The following is an 8,733-nucleotide window of genomic DNA, read 5'->3' as shown; positions in this document are numbered from 1 at the left end:
GTTGTTTTCCACATTTAAAAGATCATTCCATTATTGTCTACCAATAAGATAGTTTTATTTCCTTCCCAATACTTAAATCTTTCACTTCTGTTTTGGATCTTATTATATTGGCAAAACCTTATTTTTATTAAAAACTTTCTTTACAATTTTTGAGAGAGAGAGAGAGTGTGAGCAGGGGCGGGGCAGAGAGAGAGGGAGACACAAAATCCAAAGCAGGCTTCAGGCTCTGAGCTGTCAGCACGGGTCCGACATGAGGCTCAAACTCACGAACCATGAGATCATGACCTGAGCCAAAGTTGGACACTTAACCAACTGAGCCACCCAGGCGCCCCTGCAAAAACTTCTAAAACAGCATTAAATAATAGCATCACTATAGGTATGCTTGTGTTTTTTTTTTTTTTTAGTTTTCTTATTTTATTATTTTTTTAATGTTTATTTATTTATTTATTTATTTATTTATTTATTTATTTATTTTTTATTTTGACAGAGAGCATGTGTGTGTGCACAAATGGGGGCGTAGGGCAGAGAGAGGAGAGAGAGAGAATCCCAAGCAGGCTCTGGTCTGAAAACCCCTGACTCAGGGCTGAATCTCATGAACCTGATATCATGACTTGAGTGGAAATCAAGAGTCCAAGCGTAACAGACTGAGCCACCCAGGCGCCCCTTTTCTTATTTTAATGAGAATGTCTTTAAATGTTTTATTGTTGAAGAATGTTTCTATATACCTGAGAGAGAGAGACTCTCAAAAGAAACATTTGGTTATTTGTAGTTTTCTAATACTTTTTAAAAATTTCTTATTTTGAGATAATTATAGATTCACAGAATTTTGCAAAGACAGTAGAGAGGTATCTGTTTACTTTTCACCCAGTTCCCCGATGGTGACATCTTATGTAACTACAGGACAATAGCAAAAGCAGAAAACTGACATTGGTACAATGTGTGTGTCTACTTCTATAGTCATTTGATCCACTTGTGTAGCCACCATTGCAAGCAAGATACAGAACTGTTTCTTCACTATAAAGACCTTCCCCATGCCATTCCTTTATGGTCATCTTTCCCCTCTCCAGCACCATCCCTAACCCCTGGCAACCACTGATCAGTTCTCCATCTCTCTTTCTATTTTTGTTTGTTTGTTTATGTTTTTATTTTATTTTTGAGAGAGAGAGAGAGCATAAGCGGGTAAGGGGCAGAGAGAGAGGGAGGCACAGAACCTGAAGCAGGCTCCAGGCTCTGAGCTGTCAGCACAGAGCCTGATGTGGGGCTTGAACTCATGGTTGGTGAGATCATGACCTGAGCCAAAGTCGGAGGCTTAACTGGTTGAGCTACCCAGGCTCCCCTCTCTGTATTTTTTTATTTTGAAAATATGGTAGTATCAAATAATATGTAACCTTTTCAAATTGGCTCTTTCAGCATATTGCCTGGAGGTCCATTCAAGTTGGTGTATCAATAGTTTGTTCCTTTTTATTACCAGGTAGTATTCCATAGTACAGATGTACCAACTTTTGTTTTGTTTTGTGTTGTTTTTTATTATTTATTTATTTATTTATTTTAAACATTTATTTATTTTTGAGACAGAGAGAGACAGAGCATGAATGGGGGAGGGTCAGAGAGAGAGGAAGACACAGAATCCGAAGCAGGCTCCAGGCTCTGAGCTGTCAGCACAGAGCCCCACACGGGGCTCGAACTCACAGACCGCGAGATCATGACCTGAGCCGAAGTCGGACGCTTAACCGACTGAGCCACCCAGGCGCCCCTTGCGTTGTTTTTTAAATATGGAAGACTTTATGAATTTGCAAGCCTCCTTGTGCAGGGACCATGTTAATCTTCTCTGTATTGTTCCCATTTTAGTATATGTGCTGCTGAAGTGAGCACTGTACCACAGTTTTTTAAACCATTCACCTATTATAGAACATTTTGTTTCCAGTTTTTGTCTATTACAAAAACCTGCTCTGACCAATCATGCAGAAGCTTTTACAAGGATATATGCTTCATTTCTCTGAGATAAATGTCCAGGAATAGGATTGCTGGGTCATACTGGTAACCATGTATGGTTACCATGCTGGTTAAGTGAATGTTTATTTTTTAAAGAAATTTGCAAATTATTTTCCAGGATGCAGTTTCTCTGTATATTCACTAGCATTTGATATTGTCACTGTTTTTAATTTTAGATTCTAACATAATTTTTAAAATAGTGATAGTTTTATCAAATACATCTTTTGGCATTTATTGAAATAATTTCATGGTATTTTTTATTGGTTTTCTTGATGAATTATATTATTTTATCCTTAAATATACATATATTTTTTTTTCCCTTCAATGTTGCATTTTACTTTTGGCGGGGGTAGATAATAGGAGAAGGAAGAAGAGGGGGAAACAGGGTCTCACTGGAATCTCCAAAGTGTATGAGACTGGTAATATAAAGATGGGAGGAGATGGCCAGGCAGATTGGATGGGAGGCCTCGAGATTCTTTTTTCTACTGATTTCTATACTCTAATGAAAATGATATGGCATATATGTAAATGCCTAAAACATGGTATTTGGTAAATGTCAGTTGCTTTTCCTAGCAGAGTTCTCCACAGGCTAGGTTGTACCTAGATGTCATCATCCTTCTCCATCCAGGGAAAGAAGCTCACCTAGAAAACCAGGTCACTGAAAGTACAGTAGTTCGGACGATGCATTTGGCTAATGGGCTCAGTGCAGGGTCTCACTGTCACCCCATCCTCCCCACTCCACTCTGCCAAGGATGGGCTGAGAGTAGTTTCCCAAATGGCTTCCCTGGGGCCTTGTCAGCTTTTCCCCAGAAGATTCCAAGTGGAGGGCTGTGGGTTGCAACTCTCCAGTGTATAGTCCTCTCCTTCACTTGTACAGAGAGAAGCAGACACATGTGCTGATTTTGCTGGCTGTCTTCAGGATCTCAACAGCCTTGCTGTGCTCAATATCTTAGAAATCCACATCATTCACAGCTAGGGTTTGGTCTCTTTTCTGAAGTCCTGTTCAGTGTGCATCAAGGTCAGGAATCATCTTGAAAAGAAGTCACCTAGCTGGGAGGCCCTTCCTCTTTGGATGTTAAGTCCCAGCTGAGCTCCAGGGGGCTTTGTCAGTGTGAGGACTGGGGGCAGAAACTGTGTCTCAGCTCATCGCTGTAGTGTGTATGGTGTACCATCTTCTGAGGAGGAATTCATGCTGGGGGATTCTCACAGGCATGTAGGAAAACCGCCAGGTAGTCATCATGAAGAATCTGGCTGTGCATCTCCAAAGCCCCATCAGCAGGCCTCAGCCACTTCAAGCTCTGCTCACTGCCAATTCTACGTATATGTTTTAATGGTAAAAATATCAAACAGTTCAAAAAGGGACACAAGGAAAAGTAAGTCTCTTCCCATTGCTATCACTGAAACAATCACCTTACCTGTTCTTGTGTTTTCATCTAGGGACTATACATATTTGTATTTATATATTAGTTTTATTTAGATAAAGTTGACAGAGTAAGTTTAACAAGTATAACGTGTTGATTTCATACTTAGGTATTGTGAAATGATTACTACAGTAGTATTAGTGAACAGCTCTATCACCTTACATAATTACTTTTTTGTGGTGAGAACATTTAAGATCTAGTCTCTTAGCAACTTTCAACTATATAATACAGAATTGTTAACTATAACCACCATGCTGTATATTAGATCCCCACAACTTAAAACTGGATGTTTGTACCCTTTGATAAACATCTCCCCGTATCCCCCACCCTCTGGCATTTAGCATTCTACTCTCTGTTTCTATGAGTTATGAGTTTATATTCTGCATATAAGTGATATCACACAGTATTTATTTTTCTCTGACTTATTTCACTTAGCATAATGCCCTCAGGGTATATCCTTGTTGTCATAAGTGGCAGGATTTCTTTCTCCTGCATGACTAAATATTATTCTTATTTGTATGAGATAGATATATATATATATAATATACATTATTATTTGTAGGAGATATATATATGTATATATACACATATATGTACACATATATACATATGTACACATACTTACATATACGTACACACATATACATATGTATATACATATATATGTATATACATGTGTATATATATGTATATATCTCATATATCACTATATATGAGAATATATATATATTCTCATATAGATACGGATACCTGTACCTATAGATATCTCAAAACTTCTTTATTCACTCATCTATTGATGTGTTTTCTTGTTACTAATTAGTATCCTTTCATTTCAGTTTAAAGGACTCCTTTCAGCATTTCTTATAAAGCAGGTCTAGCAGTGATAGACTTCCTTAGCTTTTGTTTTTCTGGAAAATTCTTTATTACTTCTTCATTTCTGAAGGATAACTTTGCCAAATAGAGTACTCTTGGTTGGCAGGTTTTTTTCTTTTAGCAGTTTGAATGTATCATCTCATTCTCTCTGAGGCTGTGAGGTTTCTGCTGAGATTCTGACTGCCTTATGGGGGAGGTTCCTTGGATGTTATAAGCTTCTTTTCTCTTCCTGCTTTTAATATTCCTTTTTTAACTTTGATTTTTGGCAATTTTATTATAATATGTCTTGGAGAGGATCTCTTTGAGTTCATTTGGTGACCTATGAGCTTCTTGAACTTGGATATCCAAATCTTTCACCAGATTTGGGCAGTTCTCAGTTATTATTTATTTTCTATTTTTTTAAGTTTATTTATTTATTTTGAGAGAGAAAGAGAGCACAAGCACAGGAGAGAGGGAGAAAGAGAGAATCCCAAGCAGGCTCTGTGCTGTCAGTGAAGAGCCCAACTCAGGGCTTGAACTCACGAGCCATGAGATCATGACCGGAGCCAAAATCAAGAGGCAAACACTTAACCAACTGAGCCACCCAGGCGCCCCAGCCATTATTTCTTTAAATAACCTTTCTTCTCCCTTCTCACTCTGGAACTCCATAATTCATAAATTATTTCTTTTGATGGTTTGCCATAATTCATGTAGGCTATCTTCACTCCTTTTCATCTTTTTTATTTTGTTCTCCTCTGACTACATAATTTCAAAGTTCCTATCTTCTTTTTTTTTTTTTTTTTTTTCAACATTTATTTATTTTTGGGACAGAGAGAGACAGAGCATGAACGGGGGAGGGTCAGAGAGAGGGGGAGACACAGAATCGGAAACAGGCTCCAGGCTCTGAGCCATCAGCCCAGAGCCCGACGCGGGGCTCGAACTCACGGGCCGCGAGATCGTGACCTGGCTGAAGTCGGATGCTTAACCGACTGCGCCACCCAGGCGCCCCAAAGTTCCTATCTTCTAACAGATTCTCTCTTCTCAATCCATCCTGCCGTTGATGTGTCTATTGCAGTTTTCATTTCATTCATTGTATTCTCCAGCTCTAGAATTTTTTGTTTGGTTCTTTTTTGTGATTTCTATCTCTTTGTTAAACTTCTCATTTTGTTCATGTACTGTTTTCTTGATTTCATCAAATTGCCTTTCTGTGTTTTCCTGTAGCTCATTGAGTTTCCCTAAAACAGGTATTTCAAATTATCTGTTGGGTAAATTGCAGGTCTCCATGTTGGGACTGAAAGATGATTGTGACTAATGATTGAGACTGAAAGACCTCCATGTCGAGACTGGTTACTGAAAGATGATTGTGATCCATGTTTCACATTCCTTGAAGTTTTATATTGCTCTCTCCATCTTTGAAAGAGCACTCACCTCCTCTAGTCTTTAATAGCTGCCTTTCCAATGCATCTAAACTTGTGTTTTTCCTCCAGCTGTACGCTAGAACTTCTTTGCTGGAAACCTGGACTTCTACAATAAGACCCTCTCAGCCATAAGTGATTGTATAAGATGCTGTTTTCCAGGGGCTCCTGGACTGTGGCTGAGAGGGGAGGGAGTTGATTCACGGGCCACTGCAGGGTCCACACTGGGACCAACGTGTGTGCGCCTATTGCCCAATGCAACATGTGGATGAGACTTTTCCCAGGTCCACTGGTCTATGGTGCTGGATCCCACAGCTCCCACAAGAGCACTTTTGTCCATGGATAGATGCTAAATTATTGTTGTTGGGGGGGGGCACAAACAAGGGATATCTTATTCAACCATGATGCTCCCTATATATTAATAGCAGTATACCATATACTCAGTTCTGCATCTTGTGTTCCCCTTAATGTCTTGGAGACCATTCCATATCAGTACATAACATCTAGCTCATTCTTTTTAACAGCTGTATAGCATCCCATTGTAAGAGTATAATATAATTAAAAAAATTTTTTTTAACTTTTATTTTATTTTTGAGAGACAGAGAGAGAGAGAGAGAGAGACCATGAGCAGAGGAAGGGCAGAGAGAGGGAGACACAGAATCCGAAGCAGGCTCCAGGCTCTGACCTGTCAGCACAGAGCCTGATGCGGGGCTCAAACCCACAAACCCTGAGATCATGACCGGAGCCAAAGTCGGACGCTCAACTGACTGAGCCATCCAGGCGCCCCGAGTATGACATAATTTAATTTATCTATTCTTTTGTATTTAAATTGAGGCATAATTGACACATGACATTGTATTAGTTTCATGTATACAACAGAATGATTCAATATCTGTATATGTTGCAAAATACCACCACGATGTCTAGTTAACATCCATCACCACATGAACCTGTTCTTTTTTGATAGACATTTAGGTTGTATCCAGTCTTTTGTAACTATTGACAATGCTGCAGTGAATACTCTGGTACACAGGTCTTTGTGTCTCTGTGTGAGCACTAATGTAAGATAAATTTCTAGCAGTGGAATTGCTAGGTCAAAAGATATATGCATTTAAATTGTAATAGCTGTCGCCAAATTGCCTTCAAAGAGACAACCATTTTGTAGTCCCACCAACAATGAATACGAATGTCTTTCTCTACAATGCACATTTTTGCCAACCTGATATCTAAAAAAAATACTATCTTGGGGTGCCTGGGTGTCTCAGTTGGTTAAACGTCCAGCTCTTGATTTTGGCTCAGGTCATGATTTCATGGTTTGTGAGACTGAGCCCTGCGTCGGCTCTGTGCTGTCAGCACAAAGCCTGCTTAGGATTCTCTCTCTCTGACCCTCCCCTACTCATTGTCTCCCCCCCGCTCAAATAAGTAAACATTAAAAAAAATAGTATCTCAATTTAACTTTAATCTGCATTTCTCCTATTATGAGATGTTTGAGTATCTTTCATTTGTTTAAAAGACACTTGTATTACTTTTCTGTGAACTGTGTTCATATCTTTTGTCTATTTCGTTATTATCTTAAATTAACATTTAAGAATAAAAACACAACTGGGGTACCTGGGTGACTGAAGTGTCTGACTCTTGACCCTGGCTCAATGATCTTGCATTTTGTGAGTTCGAGTCCTGCATCAGACTCTGCGCTGATGGTGTGGAGCCTGCTTGGGATTGTGTCTCTCCTTCTCTGCCCCTCACCTGTTTGTGCTCTATCTCAAAATAAATAAATAAACTTAAAAGAAAAGAATAAAAACACAACTTTCTTATTGTCATTTGCTCAAGCACCTCCTCAAAGGCAAGAGGTCCTTTCAGACAGGTGTTTAGTGTTCTCCACAATCACACCAACCCTTTCTTTCTTTCGAGATTTTGAAAAAATTTTATTTATTTAAGCATTTTCTAAATTTTTTTAACGTTTATTCATTTTTGAGACAGAGAGAGACAGAGCATGAATGGGGGAAGGTCAGAGAGAGAGGGAGACACAGAATCCGAAACAGGCTCCAGGCTCTGAGCTGTCAGCACAGAGCCCGATGCGGGGCTTGAACTCACGGACCGCGAGATCATGACCTGAGCCGAAGTCGGACGCCCAACCTACTGAGCCACCCAGGCGCCCCATATTTAAGCATTTTCTATACTCATCGTGGGGCTCAAACCCATGACCCTGAGGTCAAGAGCCACATATTCCACAGACTGAGCCAGCTAGGTGTCCCCCTGCCCCCCCCCCCCCCCACTTATAACTCATACCAACCTCCTTCCCCAATACCACTGTTTGTCTCAAGGAAGGGAACCTTTATGGTCTCTTCAACATCCCATACCCTTCCCATGAGCCTGTGTGTGCTCTCCCATCCTTCTCCTCTGGGGTGCTCTCTTCCCAGTCAAACCTGAGCAGTCCTTCTGGGCCCAACTGATTTTCACCTGTCTGGGGTGCTTTTCTGACTAACAGTGCCCATACTACCTACAGTTTCCTCTTTCCACTAACTACAGCCTATGCCACTTGAAGGTTTGGCTTGACATCTCCCAGAGCCCAGCTTCCTTTCTGTTCATGCTCAGCGTACAGGGGTGTCAGTGCGGAAAGGGTTGTATGCACTTTTTCAGCATCTATTGAATGCACACAGGAGCCAGGCACTGTTCCAAGCACTGGGAATATGGCAGTATATGGAACAGAGCAAGGTCCCTCTTATCATGCAGCAGACATTTTAGTGTGTGTGTGTGGGGGGAGGGGCTGATATACAACATACAAGGCAATAAACACACACACATGCGTAAGAATATCAATTAAGTGCACACAAGTAATGGGATGGTGAAGGGAGGAGGAGAAGGGTCTCTTTTGGACAAAGGGGTCTGGGGACGGATCCCCCAGGAGCTGAGTTCCCAGCATAGGCCTGACTATGAGAAGGCTGCAGCCATGTAAAGAACTTCCCAGAGCCCCCACCAAAGGCCCGGACTGTAGGGTCTGCTCTTCTAAAGACAGACAGATGCAGCCAGGTCCACAGCGTCTCTTTCTGTCA

At 40.6% G+C, this 8,733-nt stretch overlaps 1 non-coding gene across 1 annotated transcript; it reads right to left on the bottom strand.

Moving 5' to 3' along the window:
- Positions 1-1,766: 1,766 nt before the first annotated feature.
- LOC122484525 lies at positions 1,767-1,872 on the bottom strand. The gene has a single exon (XR_006297596.1). It is a non-coding gene; the product is annotated as a U6 spliceosomal RNA (small nuclear RNA).
- Between the last annotated feature and the right edge of the window lie 6,861 nt (positions 1,873-8,733).

Source organism: Prionailurus bengalensis, chromosome D1 (assembly GCF_016509475.1).
Source record: "Prionailurus bengalensis isolate Pbe53 chromosome D1, Fcat_Pben_1.1_paternal_pri, whole genome shotgun sequence".
NCBI lineage: Eukaryota > Metazoa > Chordata > Mammalia > Carnivora > Felidae > Prionailurus > Prionailurus bengalensis.
The sequence above is the reverse complement of the archived record's forward strand: the minus strand, read 5'-3'. Positions and strand labels throughout refer to the sequence as shown.